The sequence below is a fragment of the Silene latifolia genome, chromosome Y (assembly GCF_048544455.1).
Source record: "Silene latifolia isolate original U9 population chromosome Y, ASM4854445v1, whole genome shotgun sequence".
NCBI lineage: Eukaryota > Viridiplantae > Streptophyta > Magnoliopsida > Caryophyllales > Caryophyllaceae > Silene > Silene latifolia.
Window position 1 is genome coordinate 392,451,052 of NC_133538.1, and position 21,771 is coordinate 392,472,822.

The 21,771-nt window shown below is 37.3% G+C and overlaps 2 non-coding genes across 2 annotated transcripts; one reads left to right on the forward strand and one right to left on the reverse strand.

Annotated features, from left to right (window-relative positions):
* Positions 1-562: 562 nt before the first annotated feature.
* LOC141635665 (small nucleolar RNA R71) lies at positions 563-667 on the forward strand. Its single transcript, XR_012540335.1, has one exon. It is a non-coding gene; the product is annotated as a small nucleolar RNA R71 (small nucleolar RNA).
* Positions 668-20,503: 19,836 nt separating this feature from the next.
* On the reverse strand, positions 20,504-20,610 carry LOC141636995 (small nucleolar RNA R71). The gene has a single exon (XR_012541560.1). It is a non-coding gene; the product is annotated as a small nucleolar RNA R71 (small nucleolar RNA).
* Between the last annotated feature and the right edge of the window lie 1,161 nt (positions 20,611-21,771).

Consider the following 21,771-nt stretch of genomic DNA (forward strand, 5'->3'; position numbering starts at 1 on the left):
GGTCCATTTTGATTCTTATATTTGTCGCACAAATACGTGTAATTTTATTTTAAACATTGTCTCATGTTTTAAATAATTCCCAATTAGTTTCGTCTAACATCACTCCGCAAATATACGTGTACAACTGCACATATATTTTACGTACCAATATTAATCACATTAATTGATTAGTACAAATTGAATAATTAACCGCTTAATTATTAATTCCTGTCTCAAATAATTTATTATTCAATTATCGCATAATAAAAATAATAATTTCCGTGCCTTGAGTTCAAAACTCGAACTCTCTCTAAATAATTTGTTCGACTACCTTTTAGTCAATTTTAAGGAATTAATTAACTCGTATTGTCATACAATTAATTAATCTTTTCTATTAAGGGAATCGTCCTTTAGGTGTGACCTCAAGGGATCAACTGACCACCACCGTCAAACGACAGTAATGTCAAACTCTAGTCAGCCAATCATTACCGATAAATGTTGGTCAGTTGACTATATATAATAGAATCATCCCAAGCGTATTCTTGTAATGAGATTTAATAATGATATTTAAATCATGTGATTGCACTATTGTTGAGGACACATTTCCCAACACTTCGTACCTCTCCCAAGCCTCATACAAGCTCTCAAGAGCTTGTTGACGGAATCCAGTGATTTGGCTCCTTAAGGTTTGAGTTTTTTTCGGTGGAAAAAACTTTTAATAGAAAGCAAGAGCCAATGTCTCCCAATTTGTGATCCCCATGGCGGTGCGATCAAGGCTATTGATCCATAGCTTTGCCTTGTCCTTCAAAGAGAAAGGGAAAAGTATTTCCCTTATTTGGGCTTGAGTGACGACCGTTTGCCGAATCATGGAGCAATAATTGCAGAAATTTTGCACATGCAAATTGGGATCCTCCAAAGGACTTCCCCCAAATTTCTTCCTCTCCACAAGGCTAATGAAAGCCGGCTTGATCTCGAATTCCGGCGCGGTAATTTGAGTAGTTGTAATACCGGCCGGAAGCATAGTCGCAGTGGGCTTTGAGTGATCGGAAAGTTTCACCATCTTTTTAGTTGGAGATGGTGGTGGTGGTGGTGGAGATGATGAACTAGAAAACTCCTCCTCTTTAAGAGCTTTAAGATCGTCTAGGTAAGACTTTCTAGCATTTTTAACTTGTACGGGAGAAGCGGCTTCTTTCCAAAAACGTTGTCTTCTACGAAAGGTTTTCTCGGGTTTGGAATCCGGTGAAAGCAAATCTCCACTACGAGAAGACCTGGGCATAAGACAACAATCTCTAGAAAATGAAAGTAACGGTCTCAAGGAACAGGTGTTCCCTGTTCCTTAAGACAAAATAAAACAAGATAGCAATCGACAAATATAAACTTAATAAAACCGTGCTCTCCGGCAACGGCGCCAAAATTTGATAGGCTAAGTCGCACACCTAACAAAGATAATTTCCCTAGACACAAATTAATGTAGTAATAGGGGTCGAACACAACACTACGCCAATTAAGACATTCAATAACGGTCAAATAATGCAATTACCGTTTTTAAATAGAAACACGGGACCGTTATTGCAACGACGGTTATTAAATATATACCAGGGTTGAACAAATAACACGCGACCGTTATATAACATCAAGAACCATTGTAAAATCTTTTAAGAAACCGTTATTAAATCTTAAGAACGGTTTCAAATCCGTTGTCGTAGTTTACTATTAACAATGTCTTATCGTTCCAAAACCGTTGTTAAATATTATATATGATAACGGTTCATTTCGTTATCTTATTTGATTGAATGTCAAAATTTAACAACGGCTTTATTGCGTGCAAAACCGTTGTTATATTCATCTGTTGACAATGGTATGTAACCGTTATCTATTTTTATTGATGAAATTTTGACAACGGTTTTACTTAAATAAACCGTTGTAAAAGTTTTGAACTCAACAACAGTTATCGTTCGTTATCTTATATTTTTGGCGGTTTGAATGGGAGGGAAAATATGTCAACGGTTATTTATCTAAATAAAACCGTTGTCAAATAATTGTTTGCAACGGGTTGTTTTTAACCGTTATCGTTTTTAATTTTTTTTTTTAAAATGATTTTAGCTTTGTTCTAGCAAAATTCTTTGAAATGCTATTTTTTTCAAGAATTTGTAGCAAATTCTTTGAAATGCTATTTTTTCAGCTGCTGCTGAAAAATAGCATTCCAGCAGTTGTGGAGTGCAAAAATTCAATCCTGTATCAAAATATTACACCCCGCGATCAATTAAACCCAGTTTAAAAACTGTGCAAACTGGATGATCAACAGCCAAAACACAACTTTCTCAGAAAAACAAAAGAAGCCAATACACAATGGCTCTATATACACACTCATATATAAAGCATGAGAAAACTATTGAGACTCCGCAAATGAAACAACATAACTGGCCAACATATTTCTCATCTGGTTAATGTCTGGCGAATTTTATGGTACTTTGTTGAGTATTAGTGGAAATTACAATTCAAAATGTACATAATCAAAATAGATATAATACATGGAAGTTGATACGGTCGTTTCTGTACCAAAAATAAACCTAAATATACTAACGGAAGCTAGTGATAAGTAGGGTCGATCTCGACAGGGAGGCAAGGTATCTATCTGTAGTCCATCTATTTAAGTCACAAGTGGGGGGTTTTGTATTTGATTCTCTAGACTACTGAAGGTTTAAGGGCAAGAGAAATAAAGTAAGAGCAGTTAAAGCGAGAAAATGTGATAAAAGTGATCAAGTAAAAGAGAGTATGTCAGGATTTCAGTTCACCATGGCAGTCTAACAACTCAATTGCAAATAGCCTAGACAATTTACTGTGAGAAGGGCATGGGAAAGGTCCTTCCGGTCCGCTATCCACCCTAGAATTCCACTAACTTAACTTCCGTCCTCATTAGGGTAGTCTATTGTTCATAGCAGGCCTGTTTAGTCCAATCTTCCGATCCAGGAACAAAGTTAACCAAATTAAAATAATTTAGAAGCATGCATTCAACTAAATTGGTGTTACAGTTATATTGCTATGGGGACATATTCTCACAAATAAATCGTCTAGTCTATTCTCTACATCATCACAATCCTACCATGGATTCCCTAATCCCGATATAGAAGGAATTAGCTACTCATACTACTAAGGGTGTCAACAATAATAATATAGAGTGTACTAATTAAAGACATAATGAAATAACAACGATTATGCATAAACTGATTAGGGCAGAAATAATAAAGAGAGAAAGCAAGAATTAAAGCAAACAAATAATAAGATTAAGATTAAGAAAGAAAGGATGTTTACAATAAAAAGCAATCCGGCGTAAAGATCAATCCACAAAAGCAAAGAGCAAAGGTATGAGATTAAGCAGTAAAGTGTATTAAGAGAAATATTAAAAGGTAAAAGAAGAAGTGTCTATTAAACTAATTACGACTCCGTTATATAGGGAAGTGAAAATTAACAAAACTAAACCTATCACGGGATAAAAATCCCGAGTATAATAGCTAAATACTCGATCGAGGACTTTTATATCACTCGATCGAACAAATCCAAGCTAAAACCTCTCGATCGAGTACTTTAGGTACTCGATCGAACATTTATTAAAAAGGCACTTTCGATCGAGTAGAAAAAGGAGTCGATCGAACACAATAGTACTCGATCGAGTACTTTCCAGCGCACAATTCCTGCTTCGCGCACTGATTTTGAAACGGCTGCCATTTCTTCGTTACTTGGGAAAATAGAGCGTTTCTGGTGGCGATGGAAAGCTAAGAGGACAAGCTTTCATCTCCAATTAGAATCACCGGAAAATAAGTTGTAGAACTAGAGATATGGCTCTTCAAAATAGGCACTAGTAATTTGAAGTTCTTCTTTTGCTCGCCTTGCTATCTTATTTGTTTGCACATCATAATTAGTAGTTTCCAAGCTCCGACTCAACTCATCTCCTAAATGCATGCATAGGGACATGTTTTAGGCTTGATTACGCTCCTTTCCAGTCCATACCTGCAAATAATACAAGACAAACCAAAGTAGACTATTCGGGGAACATTTGTAGCCAAACACCACACAAAATGCATTGAAATGCGTGCAAATGAAGTACAAAATACCTATATAAAATGCACACATTAAATCTCCCCAAACCAAACCTTTGCTTGTCCCCAAGCAAATTAAATGCAAACTAAAGGAACGGATATGAAAACTCAGAGCTAGCTATAAACTATCTATTCGAACCAATTTAATGCAAACAAAAATCAACAGTCATAGCCATAGCAGTCAATACGCAAACGAGTTTTAAGATGTCCATAAATAAAGCTGACTTATCGACCTTGTAAGACCGACAAAATCGGACTCTTACGGATCACTCTTCTCTCATGAAACAAAGGGTGAATATGTATGTAAGAGAGAAAGAGAATACAGTCACTCACCTAAACTGCGACCTACATAACATGCATGCAACAAAAATGATAGACGATTCAAGTACTATACATACATTCCAACCAACAATGTCCGTCACAGCCGAGGGCTTACAAATAGTATGGGAAAGTGAGGCTACAGGTGTGAAAAGGCAAAACAGATTATGGAAATGTGGAGGTAAAGCGTCAAGCTAGTTCCTAAACAAGACCATATAGGACCATCCAAATCTCAACTGACTGAAAATAAAGCACAAGTGCCCTTTATTGGCGCACAACTCACTAACCAAATACACTATCTCCTCAAAAATTTATGAATAAAAACAGAGGAGTGAGACGGTCACAAAATTCCCTTTTTTAATACCGTCTTAATTACACAAACAATCCAAATCAAATTTTTTCTAACTTTTCTTTCTTTTTATTCCTTCTGCCTTACGTGAATTCATCTCTTTTTATTTTTTTTCTTTCATTCACTTTTTTCTCTTTTTTTCTTTTTCATGTTTCTTTTTTTCATTTTCTTCCTTTCTCATTCCTCTACCAGCTCCAACAATACACACGGGCCAAACTCGTAAATGGGTCAAAAAGGTTAAATTTGGCTTCAGTGGAGCTAAATGGGTGAAAAATGTAGAAAGGGAAAATTTGCAAGCACGTCCCTGCATGTGACACCGACCACAAACCCGAATGTATGCAATTGACAAGAAATCGAATGTCATAAATGTGTAAAAATATGAACATGCTATGCAAGGAGTACTACTCTCAATTCCTATGTAAACCGGTCATGAATGTCACCAGTTATAAGGCTCTAAATCTCAGAAATTATAGAGTAGGTTGCTAATTTATCAGGTCAAGTCTATACAGTCAGCTAAATTTGAACAAAAACTCATAGATATGCGTAAGACTCAGCTAATAACTGTCAATAGAGTGCAAGGCTCAAGTAGAAATGATAAGTTACAGTGCAATATCATCACGGAAATCTACCGTTACGACTCAACCTATATGCAAAAATAAACGTGAATATTTTATTAATTTTTGAATATTTTTTATAATTTTTATGGGATTTTGATTTTTATGGAAAAAAACAAGCAATGCATACAGAAATTAAACGTGATAATAGAAATGCAAATAAAAATAAGATGCAGACACAGATATGGATGCATAACCTCCCCAAACCAAACCGTACAATACCCTCATTGTATCCAAAACAGGGAAAGGAAATGCAAACTAAAAAGGAGAGAGAGTGTAGATGCGGTAAACTTACAAGATAACGCGAAGTAGGGACCTCCCCAAACCAGCCAGCAACATGAGAGGTCGCTAAAAGCTCCATAACTGCGTCACAGGAAACGAATCAAACTAGGGAAACTCGATCGAGAAGATATAGCACTCGATCGAGGAACAGAAGCTGTGAAAGTGGTCGATCGAAGGGAAAGAAACCACTCGATCGAGCGGTATCTGCAGACCACAAATGGCGACAAAAACCAAGTCTAAAATTTTTTACAGTCTATGTTTTGTAAACCAATTATTAAGCACACAACAAAACTAAAATATTCGAAAATCAACTAAAAAGAAATTTAAACTTCGGGTTGCCTCCCGATAGCGCTAGTTTCAGATAGGTCCCAGCTCGACCTTCTTTTCTTCATCCACCCACACAAATCAGTGGCCCACGACAAGGCTGTTGACTGAATGAGGTTCCCTCAGCATCCATCAGCTTGACTTTAGGCCTCCATACCATCGCATCAACAGGAGAACAACAACTTATCGCAGCAAATTGGCCTCCACTTTTGGCCCTCTTGCGCGCTTTCTTCTTGTACAGCCTAGCCTCGTCCATTCCCCCGCCTGGGTCATCAATCCACACTGTGCCAGTCTCCAAAGTCAACGCATGATGCCCAGCTTCTGGGTCTATCAACCCATCAGTACCTGCAGAAGAAGTAACAAAGGAATTAACCTTAATTGTATAATCATCGTCCGAAATAAATTTAGACGACCATTTATTATTATCAGCAAAGAAATTACTCGATCGAGCACTTAAGTAACTCGATCGAGGCATTTCTTCAACAATTTTACTCGATCGAGCAACTTGTGTCACTCGATCGAAGGCCATGTTTTTCTCATTGCTCGATCGAAAGCTTTCATCCTCTTGATCGAATACTTCCTCAGGCATTTCACTCGATCGAGTAGAGTAAAGCTCTCGATCGAGTGTTTTAACAGTGGCAGGCGTGACTGCATTATAGCCTTCCTCTTGAACAGTGTTTGCAACATTAGTAGGCATAACCGGCACTTTGCAGGGAATTTCAGTCCGGGCGTGAACAGCACAGACGGTCTCAGGTCGCCTAGAAATTTGCTCGGCCAATACTTGAGCCAACTGAGCTTTAAGTGACTTGATAATGACGTCTTTAGTCTGCATAAATTCTTGCACTTAAAGAGCAAGTGACTTCACTATAGACGTCAACTCAGCAATTTCTTCTTTCTGCTTATTAGGAAGAGGAGTTTGTTGTGACGGCGGCCAAACAAATGAAGATTCTTGGTAGCCTCGTTGCTAAAATGGATTTGGCGGCACATGTGCAGAAGAATGACTGACCTGTCTACGCTGCCTAAACGCATAGACTACATCATCATCAGCTAGACAAATGACAGCTTCGTGCCCCGCAGTACCACATATTTTACAGTGAACCACCTGTTGTGCCGTAGTATGGAGCTGAGGTGAACCACTCCAAGACTGTCTACTCTCTAGCTTGCCAGATCTTGCATTCCGAGCTTCAAACTGTGCTATAATTCGGGAGACACTAGACATCTTGGTAGAAGGGTCAAAGGTACTCAAGCCTTCCCTTTGACGATCTTTCTCCTAGAATCCTGTCTAGGTAGGACCTGTAGGACCTATCAAAACAACACTGAAGGAAAAAGATAAAAACTGCCTCAAGGAATAAATCCCTTGAGGCGGAAGACAGATGAAAATAAATAGATAAATAGGCCAATTGCCTCCCCGGCAACGGTGCCAATATTTGATACGCTCGTTTCTGTACCAAAAATAAACCTAAATATACTAACGAAAGTTAGTGATAAGTAGGGTCAATCTCCACAGGGAGGTAAGGTATCTATCTGTAGTCCGTCTATCTAAGTCACAAGTGGGGGGTTTTGTATTTGATTCTATAGACTACTGAAGGTTTAAGGGCAAGAGAAATAAACTAAGAGCAGTTAAAGCGAGAAAATGTGATAAAAGTGATCAAGTAAAAGAGAGTATGTCAGGATTTCGGTTCACCATGGCAGTCTAACGACTCAATTGCAAATAGCCTAGACAATTTACTGTGAGAAGGGCATGGAAAAGGTCCTTCCGGTCCGCTATCCACCCTAGAATTCCACTAACTTAACTTCCGTCCTCATTAGGGTAGTCTACTGTTCATAGCAGGTCTGTTTATTCCAATCTTCCGATCCAGGAACAAAGTTAACCAAATTAAAATAATTTAGAAGCATGCATTCAACTAAATTGGTGTTACAGTTATATTGCTATGGGGACAGATTCTCATAAATAAATCGTCTAGTCTATTCGCTACATCGTCACAATCCTACCATGGATTCCCTAATCCCGACATAGAAGGAATTAGCTACTCATACTACTAAGAGTGTCAACAATAATAATATAGAGTGTACTAATTAAAGATATAATGAAATAACATAGATTATGCATAAACTTATTAGGGCAGAAATAATAAAGAGAGAAAGCAAGAATTAAAGCAAACAAATAATAAGATTAAGTTTAAGAAAGAAAGGATGATTACAATAAAAAGCAATTCGGCGTAAAGATCAATCCACAAAAGCAAAGAGAAAAGGTATGAGATTAAGCAGTAAAATGTATTAAGAGAAGTATTAAAAGGTAAAAGAAGAAGTGTCTATTAACCTAATTATGACTCCCTTATATAGGGAAGTGAAAATTAACAAAACTAAACCTATCACGGGATAAAAATCCCGAGTATAATAGCTAAATACTCGATCGAGGACTTTTATATCACTCGATCGAACAAATCCAAGCTAAAACCTCTCGACCGAGTACTTTAGGTACTCGATCGAACACTTATTAAAAAGGCACTTTCGATCGAGTAGAAAAAGGAGTCGATCGAACACAATAGTACTCGATCGAGTACTTTCCAGCGCACAATTCTTGCTTCGTGCACTGAATTTCAAACGGCTGCCATTTCTTCATTACTTAGGAAAACAGAGCGTTTCTGGTGGTGTTGGAAAGCTAAGAGGACAAGTTTCATATACAATTAGAATTACCTGAAAATAAGTTGTAAAACTCGAGATATGGCTCTTCAAATTAGGCACTAGTAATTTGAAGTTCTTCCTTTGCTCACCTAGCTATCTTACTTCTTTGCGCATCATAATTTGTAGTTTCCAAGCTCCAACTCAACTCATCTCATAAATGCATGCATAGGGACATGTTTTAGGCTTGATTACGTTCCTTTCCGGTTCATACCTGCAAATAATACAAGACAAACCAAAGTAGACTATTCGGGGAACATTTGTAGCCAAACACCACACAAAATGCATTGAAATGCGTGCAAATGAAGTACAAAATACCTATATAAAATGCACACATCAGAAGTATACAAAATTAAACTCAATTTACGTCTGAAATAGTTTTTAAGTCACACTAACCCGTATCGGAATGGTAGATAGTTTTCTGTTGATAACCTCCCACATGGACAGACAAACGTAAAAGGCGCATTGTTTGTCATCTGGTGCTTTAGGAGACTATTATATAAAGCACACACAAATCAGCTGAGTTAGATAATCGACCTCTCGCAGAAACATTAATTAAATGATACGAGTAATTATAAAGAATACACTTACTAATGGCGTGATAAAATTGGGAACAGCGTTGCTTTCATATTTCCCAAGTGGACATAATCTTTTTTTTGCTTCAAAAACACTAATTCATAAATATACACACATGCCATTTTTATTTGCATATATTTGGCTCAAGTCATACAATAACAAATGACATTATCGAAGGTTGTAAACTTACTCAGTTATCATCCTTACACAACTGTTAGAGGGTTTGCCTTCTCGAGAGTCAATCTAGTACACTGTTTTTGTTTCCACTTGGATTGCCAATAGCTCCCAATGCTTCCTATTCAATTTGGGACATTGAACTGTTAGTTCATTTACACGCATTTAAGCATGTTAATAATAAATTTATAGAACCACAATTAATTACAATAATCACATACTATACATACATATTCTCATTGTAAGGGGCAAGCCATAGTTTTTTGAACGACATCAACTGACGAGCGATATTATTGATTTGTTCTTCGTATGAAATTCTGTGCACAGAGAACGCCTTAGGACTCAAGAATCCATAGGCGTGAATTGGGAACTTCCACTCAGCGATCTGATTATTCAGGTACCTATTACGCCACATGGAACGAAAAATGTTATTGTAATTGATAATTTAAACAAACATCATTATTCGTAAATGGAAACGACTAAATAGTTTTATTAATAAAACTTACTTCATCCAAATCAAAATGTGAACAACATCTAAATTCTCAAGGTTGACAAATTCCATCAGTTGCTTTGGGTCTAGTACGGCTATATCAGCTGCGCCCATAGTTTCCTCTTCAATGTTAATCATGACTACATCCCCTCTAGGTGACTTCTTTACAGCCAGGTTATGCAAAGCCATCAGCGAAGCAATTTTTTTCTTATATTCACACGATTTATAATAAGAATCATAAGCAGGCTTGACTGTAACAACTTCCGTTGACGTAATAGTAATTGTTTTAGCTGCCGCCATGGCTTTGCTTAACTTCTGCAAATATAAATATTAAAGTACTTACGATGTGTTAATATTCGTACCCTAATATATTTAAAGAACGAGTAATAATTGACGTCTGCGTATAGGTACCTAGGGGATGAGAACATTGATGAGGTTGTTAGGCCATTGCACATAAGAGCTCAGGGCTTCTTTAAAATAAGTGATCTCCTCATTAGGAAATGGTACTTTTACTTTCCCCATACTCGTCTTTATATAATTGGGACACTTCCATTTTCCTGCAATTGTGACGAAGGGGTATACCATGAACCTTAACTTGTTGAAGCCGGTCGTAAGCGAACACGTATCCCCTGGCAATAACAACTTTCTGTTTCCCCTGCAAATAGAACAGACGACAAGCCACCTTGCAATTGCCCTACACGACAGCTTTAATCAATTAGTACACATACATTCACTACCTTTAATAAATTTCATAAGTAAAAAACATGTACTGAGATGAATAATTATAAACTAGCAGCTATTATCTTTTTTGGTGTAGAGAAGAACGTCTGATCATCAACTACCTCAATCTCATCCTGTGTCACGGCCTTCCTGGCTTCCTCTTCCTCTTCAACTGCCTGATATCGATCCTCAGCTCCCACCTCAGTCTCCTTTGCCATTTCCTTCTCCCTTGCCATGTCCTCCACGGCTTCCTTTTGTATATTAACACTTGTCCATATAACATGTACTGATTTTCCAAATCATATAACACATTGTATATATATAAGACATAAATTTTATTACCTCCTTTTCCCCCTCCTCCTCCTCCTCCTCCTCCTCCTCCTCCTCCTCCTCCTCCTCCTCCTCCTCCTCCTCCTCCTCCTCCTCCTCTGCTTCCTTTATGACTTCTTGAACCATATCCAACTCTTTTTCTGATGGCTTTTCCCCAGTTTCCAACATTCTCACCATCAACCTGGCTATTTTCTGTAGCTGTGTAGTAGAAATTAATGTCAGCATATATAGTTATAAATTACGTTGGTTCAAATACAGTATTTATAGATTACCTTCTTGGAATCATCACCACTTCGAGTAGTTTTTCCAAAATACTTAGTGATACCAACATACGTCGATACCCCTCTCACACGACCAGGATACTCTGCTTTGCCGAATATGTGACACCCCGCGACAAAGCGAAAAATATAAGTAATAAATTAAAGCAGAATTTGTGATGTTTTAAAAACTTTTAAATTACTAAAATAAAGATTAACACGCGGGCGCCAAAAATGAAATGAAACAAATACAATAATAGGCACACTAAGATTATTACAACCCAAGTCTAGCAAACGGAGAAAAGATGTCCCACGAATAAACATATAAGGGGTTTCTAAACTAGAAGCTAAGGTCCAAGGGTTTAGTTCTCGCTAGCCCACACGTCTTCCCCACATAAGCATCTTCACAACCTGTCATTCATGTAAACATGAATGCCACAGTCAGTGGGGAGTAACTCAAGGTTCTCCCAGCCACAATATGTCGAAATGAACACAACAAAGAACTCAATTAGATAAATCATGTAATATACTTACAAAAGATATGAACATCAAGTTTATATATTTAAACATGTCAATTAAATGAGATGAAATACGATAGATCAATATTAGCATAATGGAGACTCATTATTCATGTGAAATCATTAAATAATATGAAAGATAAGAACACGGTCATTTATGCAAAGGCACGCATTTCCAGGAATTACAACATAGATATGGGATTAGAATCCAAATCATGTGAAACAGTTAAGTAAGGGATCAACCAATGCAAATTACAAGAATAGAAACCGTAGCCATTATTTGGAAAACCACTTAGCAAACATTGCACGGGACGTGGCTACTAATGTCACATTCATACTTATGGCTTGCATCTCACCATAAGAACGGATGGGAACATCAATCCTGACGATCATATCGCAACTAGAGGGCTTATAGCTCACCCCTAGTATCCGATAGAACCAAGACAAACAACACAAGGCATAACTCTTACCTTGAAAGATAAATACCAACATCTATAACCAAGCAAGACCTTTACTACTCATATATAAATATATAATTCCCCTGGTAGGACGACAATGGTACTCCCAAGACTCAGTCCTAGTCTAAGTCTGGCCAGACTCTCGGGGCAGAACGGTCCCCGATTCGACATGCGGCAGAACAGTCCGCATCCAAGACTCGAAGATAGATCGGAAATCGAGAACCCACAATCGGTAGAACAGTCCGAAAGAGGCGGAAAATATGAGCTAAACCCACAATTGGTAGGACAGTTCGAAAGAGGTGTAAAGATAAATCAAGCAATACGGTATAGTATAAAGGCATTATCATAAGAATACGACTCAACCAAGCGATACGAATCAACTTGGAAAGAGACTACTACTACATGAACCGATGATAATCCAAGTGAGACATTTCATGCCAAATCATAATCATGAATATGAATAAGTAACCCATTTGTTCAATATTTGTCACTTGAATAAAAATGTAAACAAACGGAGATGAACCATTTATAATAAGCAAAACAAGCATCCAATTATAAATGACTCAATTTAATTAAATAAGTAGAATAATTCACTCATATTTGAGATACGATAAATAAATGAGAATGAACGGATTAAAAATTCATATTATAGATAACTGAGCCCAATTATTTGGATCAAGAACCCGTCTAAAGCACTCATTTTGGGACCAAAATTTAAGACGGAAAAATAGTTGAATAACGAGTTTCCACAATTAGAAATCAAGAAAGAAAATATATGTAAGGAAACGACATCCACAAATTGTATATAAAACACGAGACGGAAATTAATTGATTCAAATAACCAACTTACGCCGAAAACAATTCATGAAACGATTTGAACATATCATTTGGCAGCACAATACACGGCCTCTATAAAACAGCTATACACGGGTTCTACATGCTGCCATGCACAGCCCAATTCATTCCCGGTTACTACCCCAAAACAGCCATCATTCGACCCTCAAACAACTCCTATAACCACCCTAACAAACACCCAAAACACGGTAACCAAGAGCAGCCACAAGGACGGGCTGTGAACGGCCTATCGTAGTCCCAAGAGCCGTGACAAACAACCCAAACACCTGCCCGAAAAACGTGTCAAGCAAACTCAAAGTTTCTGCCCAAACCGTGTAACCATAGCCAATGCAAGGCACGTTTAAGACGGGTTTTTACATGCAAGAACCAGACGTAAATTAACACAATAATTCCATGTATACAAACAACCAAATTCTATCCAAAAGGTTTCGATTTCGCCGTCCCGAACTAGCCTATTTGAACGCATAAAAACAGTCCCCTCTTGAGCTATACTAAGACCATACTTGAGGCAGATTAAGACGGGAATACGAGTGAGATAAGCAAACATAGACAGTCCCAAAAGGCAACCAGAACCACTCAGAAAACCCGTCCTATAAAACGACATTTTATCGTCCTAAAACCAGCAACAAACAGTCCCAAAATCAGTATTATATTGTCCCAAAGTCGATACTTTTAGCCATACATCAGTCGCATAAACCATCCTCAACAACAACCGACTAAACTACAGGAAACCTATGCTAAACACGGCTTCAAACAGAGTACCTAAGCCGTCTATTCAACTCAAAGTTTCGACCCAACTCAAGGCTGACATTAAAGGTGGTGTTAGGACGGAATTAGCACGACTCAAAGGAAAATAGCACTAATCATTTCCGCTATAAACAGACCAGAAAACAAGCAGTAAGAAGGACGAAATATCGACTCATGTCGAGTAACCTATCACCGTTACCTCATAATTTTCTTCGAATAAATGGCCCCCGAAGCTTGAGTATTCCACTGGGTTTTCGAAACCTTCATCAAGGAGAAAGAACACGATAGGATTGAGACAAAAACCGCAACTTTTATAAGACGGTGAAAGACGAAACCACCACAAGGACGAGACTTTCTTACCTTAAAAGAATGAGGAAGGAAAGAGGGAGCTAGTGGTGTAAAAATCATGGAGTTTGGTTGAGAAATGGAGGGAAATCTGGGTTTGAAAGGACGGGAAAGATGGCGTTGTACGGCTCTGTTATTTGTTGTTGTTGCTGCTTGTTTCGAAAATGAAGAAGACGAAAGAAAGAAAGAGGATGGCAGGGGTGGGGGCGGGACATATAACACACACCACATACATTTTATAATTATATTAATATAAAATAATAATTATAATTATAAAATAATTATATAAAATATATAATAATATATAAAAGAGATATTTAAAGGTAGGGGTAAGAGGGTAGGTGAGCATGTTGTCAATTTCTGGTTGGTCCGGATTAAAGCAGGTACAAAGTGAAATGTGACGGTCTATAGCTAGACGGAAAAATGTCTCGAGTTTATATTAACTTGAGACGGAAACTAATATTATTACTGTCACTATTATTATCCGACAAAAAAAATATGTATACATTTATTCTTATAGAATTTACGCCTCAAAATATAATTTAATAATACGTATTTTTATATAAATGAGCTTTTATATATTACTTTTATAAAAATCGTGTTTGACATAAAATTAATTAAATTAAATAATTTAAAAACATATAATAAAGTGATTAAACGGTTTAATAAATTTTAAATGTCAAAATGGGAAATTCGCGGGTGTTACAATCACCCCATCTTTTAAAAAGTTTCGTCCTCGAAACTTGAAAGTAGAAATGAAAGGTTATATAAAATAAAAATGAAATTTTGGAATCGGTAGTCATAACATTAAAAGGTTACTTATCGTAAGAATTAAAATTATTTCAAAAGTTTCAATTAAAATTTTCCAATAGAACCAGGTCAAAAGGCAAATCATTTGTATAATTCAAAAATCAAAATACTTTCAAAAATGTTAATGAAGAGTTTTCGAAAGTGTAAGTCTCATTCATGGAACGAAATTGCTCTTGTCGTGCACACAAGAACGCTAACTTTCCAAGTCAAAGACAAATTTAAAACAAAAATCATTCGCCGACAAGCGTAGAACAAGTTATCAAACGTCTCCAATAACGAGTTCTATCATCCGATCAACGTTAAAATCAAAAGAGAAAGGTAATTTACTTAAATTTTCTCTTGCAAAAGCCAAAATAGAAATGAAGATTTCACTTTTAAACTTAAAAAGGAGTCAAGTTCCTGAAAATATGATATTAAACTTTGTCAAAGAAATCATAAATACATCAAAGTTAACATAAATTGGATAAAACTTAAAGAAATCTCGGGTTTAGCAATTAAAATCCTGATAAACAAGTTTATACTCAAGGAACAAACATGGAATTAAATAAATTTTCATTTTCAAATCTTTAAAATAGGTAAAGCTTTGCAAAAGTAACATAAACTTTTAACAACGAATCAAAACTGGTAGCTTGAAATGTTTAGAAATTGTACGAAAAGGAAGATAACTTAGACATCATAAAAAAACAAGTACGCTAAGAGAATCCAAACTTAACTAACAAAAAGAGCTATGATGAATTTCATAGGGTAAGAATTGAAGTCAAGTCAATAAGAATGTCAAAGGTAGAGTTTTTATAGGTCACTAGCATCAAACTCAAGGGAGGAGCAAGATGAAGCGAGGAAAGGCGGTATGAACTGTAACTGATACGATATTGATTGCTGAGGAAGTTAACTTAGATTTGGAGCAGTTAAATGAAACAGTCCCGCGGACTGTTCAGATCCATCAGCTATTTGGTGCCAAGTCCGAGTCAGCCAAAGGAGTCGTGTGTTTACTTGGGCTCCAAGTATAGTCTTACCTTGGACGCCAAGCAACAAAGACCGAGTGTGGAGAAGCAAGGAAACGTGCATAGGCAAGCACAAAGTCGGTTGCCATATCTTTCCTTATTTAAGTTTTCCTAATTAGTAGTCTATCCGGTTTTAGGAAAGTTTCCAATTTTCTTAAAATCTGGTTTAGTTAATTATTTCCTAGTTGTTATTTCCTTTAATTATTTTCCCTAAAAGTATTAGGATTATAATAAGGCAAATTAGCCATAGCCTATGTCGAGTAAGATTAGGGAAGTCGATTGTTTCCTTAAGTCCTCTAGGAGTCGGTCTAGCTTAGTATATATAGGGAGCTATTGTATCCTTATTTCACATCCAAGAATTATCAATAAACTTGCAAAGTTTTCGTTTACATTGTGTAAGCATAGGTTCGACGAGTTTCGTTCCGAATTTCGTTATTGTTTGACGCGTTTTCGAACATTAACACGAGTTATAATCAATAGGTCTTGATTATAATTCACCATTGGTTGAGCTATAGGTCTAGCTCAAGCAAATATCCTTTTATTTTCTTGTTTCGTTTATATCACAAAAACACATAAAAATTACTAAGTTCTCGTTCTCAATCGATACGTTCAATAAACCGTTCAAATCTTATAAATCCGACAATCGACAGTCTTCAAAGACTGTTTCAGTTTTTTTGTTAATTCCGCTGCAACTCTAACGAATCTTATTCTTTTGAGTAATTTTCGTATCATTTGGCATCAGAGAACAGGTTTGTTGATCCAAGACGGTGATTATGGATTTTAATGATCCAAATTTTCTTCAAAATCTCCAAGAGGCTTTAAAGAACATCAACTTTACCCTAGGACAACGTATGCAACCACGGAGAGAACCGGTCAAGTACATGGATGAGTTCAAAATCAATGAACTTCCAGAGTTTGTTGGTGGCACGGATCCCGAGGAATATTTTGAATGGGAAAGACAGATGGAGAGGATGTTCGACTTCAAGGACATTGATGATGAGAAGCGTTGCAAATATGCAATCTTGAAGCTACGCAAGAACGCATCTTTATGGTATGAAAGTTTGAAGGCTGCTAGGGCACGTGAAGGGGAGGAAAAGCTAGCTTCGTGGGAGTCTTTAAAACGTAAGCTGCGAAAGAGGTTTGTTCCCAAAACTCATAAGATTGATTTATATCGTAAATTGGCTGAATTAATGCAAGGGAGCTTGAGTATTGCCGATTATATTGCTGAATTTGAAAGAATAACCCTTATGAGTGAAGTAGAGGAGATTGAGGAACAAAAGATGGCTCGTTTCTTTCGAGGGTTAAACCTTAATATTGCTCATGCGGTCGAGATGCACCCTTATTCTTCTTTCGATATGTTATATGATCTTTGTATCAAGGCGGAAGGGCAAAATAAGACTAAACGTGCTTATGTGAGTAACTCATCGAAAGTTAATCCTTGGAGTAAACCTGATTTGTCTAAGAATATGGGAGCTAGTTCGAGTTCTAGTTCAAAACCTCTGTTCCCGCACACCGATCACTCAAACAGTCCCCTAAGACTGCTCGTACGCCTAAAGAAAAGAGTTTGGCTACTGTTCGTTGTTTTAAGTGTCAAGGTTTTGGACACTTTCAGAATGCTTGTCCTAACAAACGAAATATTACATTGCGAGAGGTCGTGGATGTTCGTGATGAGTTATTTGAAGAAGACAACGAAGATGGGTTGTTTCTATTGAATGAAGCCGAGGAGAGAGAGGTGGATTTTGAGCCTTATGAACCACCTATGTATGATACTAATCTTGTTCTACGACGTACTTTGCAAGCTAATACAGAGCCTATTACAACGGAGCAACGAGACCAGATTTTTCATACAAAGTGTCAAGTGAAAGACAAGTGGTGTAGTGTGATTATTGACGGAGGAAGTTGCACGAATGTGGCTTCAACGGAGATGGTAGAAAAATTGGCACTCGTTACTATGGTACATCCTAAACCTTATAATTTACATTGGCTTGATGATGGTAGCAAGGTGAAAGTTACAAGGCAGGTACGTGTTGGTTTTACAATGGGTTCTTATAAGGACGAGGTGCTTTGTGACGTTATTCCTATGGATGCTTGTCATATTCTCTTAGGACGTGATGTGACCATAATTGGCGCATATTTAGCCCCCGAATTACCATTGTTTCCATGCTTTTTAGTGCCTATTTGGGTCATTTCTTATCTTTAGTTCTTTGTTTTGCATATTCTTTGAGATTTTGATCCCTTGGTAGGAAAGGAGTAAGAATCTTGCATTTTCATGGCAAAACGAGGCTAAATTGATTGTATTCAATGACCAAGCATCAAGGAGAGACAAGACTAGAAGGCCTTTGTACATATCATAGTAGAAGAACAATGTTGAGAAAAGGATCCTTGAGTCCCCGAGGAAATCCCAAGGAATTTATGAAGAAAAGGGAAGAAAAAGAAGAAGAATTGAAGTCGACCAACAATCCGAACGGATTGTACCAAATCCGCCCGTCCGTCCAGCCCAATCCGAGCGTCCCACCTTGGAATCCGCTCGGATTCCCCAAAGACAATCCGAGCGTCCCTCTCTTGAATCCGCTCGGATTCCTCACCAGATCCGCCGTCCCGACTCCAATCCGCACGGATTTCAAGATGAAGAAAGACGTTTTTCATTCTTCAAGCTACGAAAAGAGAAGCCCTTCTCTCAGAAAATACCGGCTTTTCCTTGCTCAACTTAAAAAGTGTAATTACTAGTTTAGCCCTTAGTTAACCCTAATGCATCCTCCCTAATTTTCACTATAAATACCCCATTAGGCTAATTAGAGGAGCATGTTCTTCTTATCAATAATTAGTGTAGTTAATATCAATCAAATCTCTCTTTAATATTGTAATCAAGTATTAATCAAGTTTTAATCCAAGTTTTAGTTCTTTAATCTCTCTCTTGTTCTTCCTTTATTTTGGGTAATTGAAGATTATTTGGGTTATTATTGGGAGATTGACAACCTCTCAATCTAGGATTCAAGTACTTCTATTATTCTTGCTTTATTATTGGAATCATTAGTAGGTATAATCTCTTAATCCCTTTTTAATTATTGTTAATTACTTTCATTTATTCATCATGTTTCATTATGTTAGTATGATTGACAACCTTTCTAGCATGATCAATATGATAATGAGTGAGTAGTCTCTTAGCTAGGGTTTAATGGGTGATTAGGGGAAACCAACATGGGAAATGATTCATGCTTAAATTAATATGCTTTCATATCTTATTTGCTTGCTTGTTTTGATCTTAATACATGCACATGTTATATTTGATGAAATGCTAAGCCTATGAATCCTTGCATTTACTATCATCTTCTATCCTTTCAACTTGACTTGTAAGACATAACCCAACTCGAGACTTGTTAGACCATGCATGTGTTGAGTAGGAAAGATTAAGTCGACTTGTAGGTGTTGTACAATCTAATCGATTCGGCTCCGGGACCCAAACTTTCCTAGGATTATAAGATATAACCCAACTCAATCCATCACAACAATAATTGCTTGCTTATAATTTGAGAACATGTTTGTATGATCATATCCCATGACTCCCCTATGAACCCATGACACCCTAGTGCCTTTAATCAATTGTTTACACCCCTTATTTTATTCATCTTGCTAGTTTATTTTCATTGTTATTTTAGTTTAGTAACCTTCTACATCAACCCAATTTGTGACACCCCTAGACACTACTAGTTACAATAGAATTCTCATTTCAATACCCGTCCCTTGGGATCCGACCTTTACTTGCCTCTTTACTAATTGTAGAGTTGTTTGTGGAGTATAAATTGTGTTTTGTATCGACCATTGACCAACGACCACATATGCTTAATTGTGAACACGAAATGGCCTCGATCAAAAATGGTGCCGTTCTTAGGACGGTGTTTAATTGATTTAAGATTTCTTTTACTGTTTTTAGTTGTGTCTTTTTCACCTTGGGGAAGTAAAACTCCTCAAGGTTTGTTCTAATTGTTTTCGAGTTGTTTGATATTTTGCATGTCTAGAAGGTTACAAAGAGATTTGTTACCTTTTGACCGTGAAATCGAAAGAACCTTGACGAATAATAGGAGACTTGTTAGGAGGAATTTGGGAGGTGTTGGTGAAGTTGTTCAACCCACTAGTGAGTTTGTCAATCCTTTCGCAATAGAAGGAGAAGAAAACCCATTAAACAATACCACACAAAATCCACCTACAATGCCTAAATTCTCGTCACACTCTATACCCACCGAGGAGGATCTACCAAATGGTACTCCTACACCGCAACATCTCACCGGTAATTTTATTGCCAAGTCCGCCTTCATCCAACTAGTTGAGAGGAGCCAATTCGGGGGAATGCCTAGTGAGGACCCTCATTCTCATATGGAAACCTTTTGCGATTATTGTGAAGCTATCTCTCAAACGGGCGTGACTCAAGACCAAATAAGATGGGTCTTATTTCCTTTTTCGTTAATCGGCACCGCAAAGCAATGGTTGAAGGGCCTTGATAAGGCCACCCTTGGAATAGATTCTTGGAAGAAGCTAGCTCTAGCTTTCTACAAAAAATTCTACCCACCGGAAAGACTAACATGCTAAGAGCTCAAATTACGGGTTTTAAGCAAAGGGATGAAGAATCTTTGTATGAAGCTTGGGAGCGGTTCAAAGGTATTTGTCGCTCATGTCCTCACCATGGACTTAGCGAATGGTTTTTAGTGCAACAATTTTGGAATGGTTTATATGAAGATTCAAGGAACATTCTCAATATGGGATCAAATGGAATGTTCACCGAAGTTGATGACAATCAAACATGGAACAAGATTGAGGAAATGGCGGTCCATAATTCACAATATAGTAGACCTCGCAAGGCTACTAGAGGAGGAAAGTATGAAGTGGACTCCGTTACTCAATTGGGTGCTCAACTTAGTGCTCACATTGACACAATCAACTTGAAGTTTGAACAAGCTATGGCTAGACTTGAGGAAAACTCAAAATCATCAAAGCATCATGTCAATGCCATGACGGCATCCTCATCAATCCCAAGTGGGATATGTGAGAATTGTGGAACTTTGGGTCATGACTCAAGTGAGTGTAGGGGAACAACCGAACAAGTTAATGCTTTCCAAGCTTACAAAAGTGGCACCCCTTATTCAAATTTTTACAATGAAAACACCAAGTTTCATCCAAATCTCTCATACAAAAGCCAAAATGTTCAAAACCCTCAAACAACATACACTCCACCACCCATGAGAAATCAAAATCAAAGACCCTTTTACAATCAAAACCAAGGCTACCAAAACCAAAATCCATACAATCACCAAAATGACCAAGGTTTTGATGTCCAAAAAGCGGTCCTCCAAATGCAAAAGAATCAACAAGAATTTTTCACCCAAATGCAAAAAGATAGCCAAGCAAAAGACACCACCATCAACAACATTCTAGCTCACACCAAGATGTTGGAAACACAATTGACTCAACTAGCATCTTCAAGCTCACAAAGACAAAAGGGGCAATTACCACCTCAAAGTAATCCCCCTAGACATGAAACGGTTAGTGCCATTCACTTGAGAAGTGGTACAAGATATGAAGCACCGAAGGAGCAAGTTGAGAATGAAGTTGTGAAAGCTAGTGAAAAGGAAGAAATTGTGCAAAGCCCCAAAGAAAGGGAATCATCAAAAGAAGAAAGTTCAAAGAAAAATGAAGACAAGGCCAAAGAGAAGGAGCCCATTGTGATTAGACTTCCTTTTCCAAGTCGTCAAGCCAAGCCCAAATTTGATGATCAACTTGGAAAATTCATGGAAATTGTGAAGAATTTAGAAGTCTCAATTCCTTTCACGGAATTAATCAATCATGTTCCGGC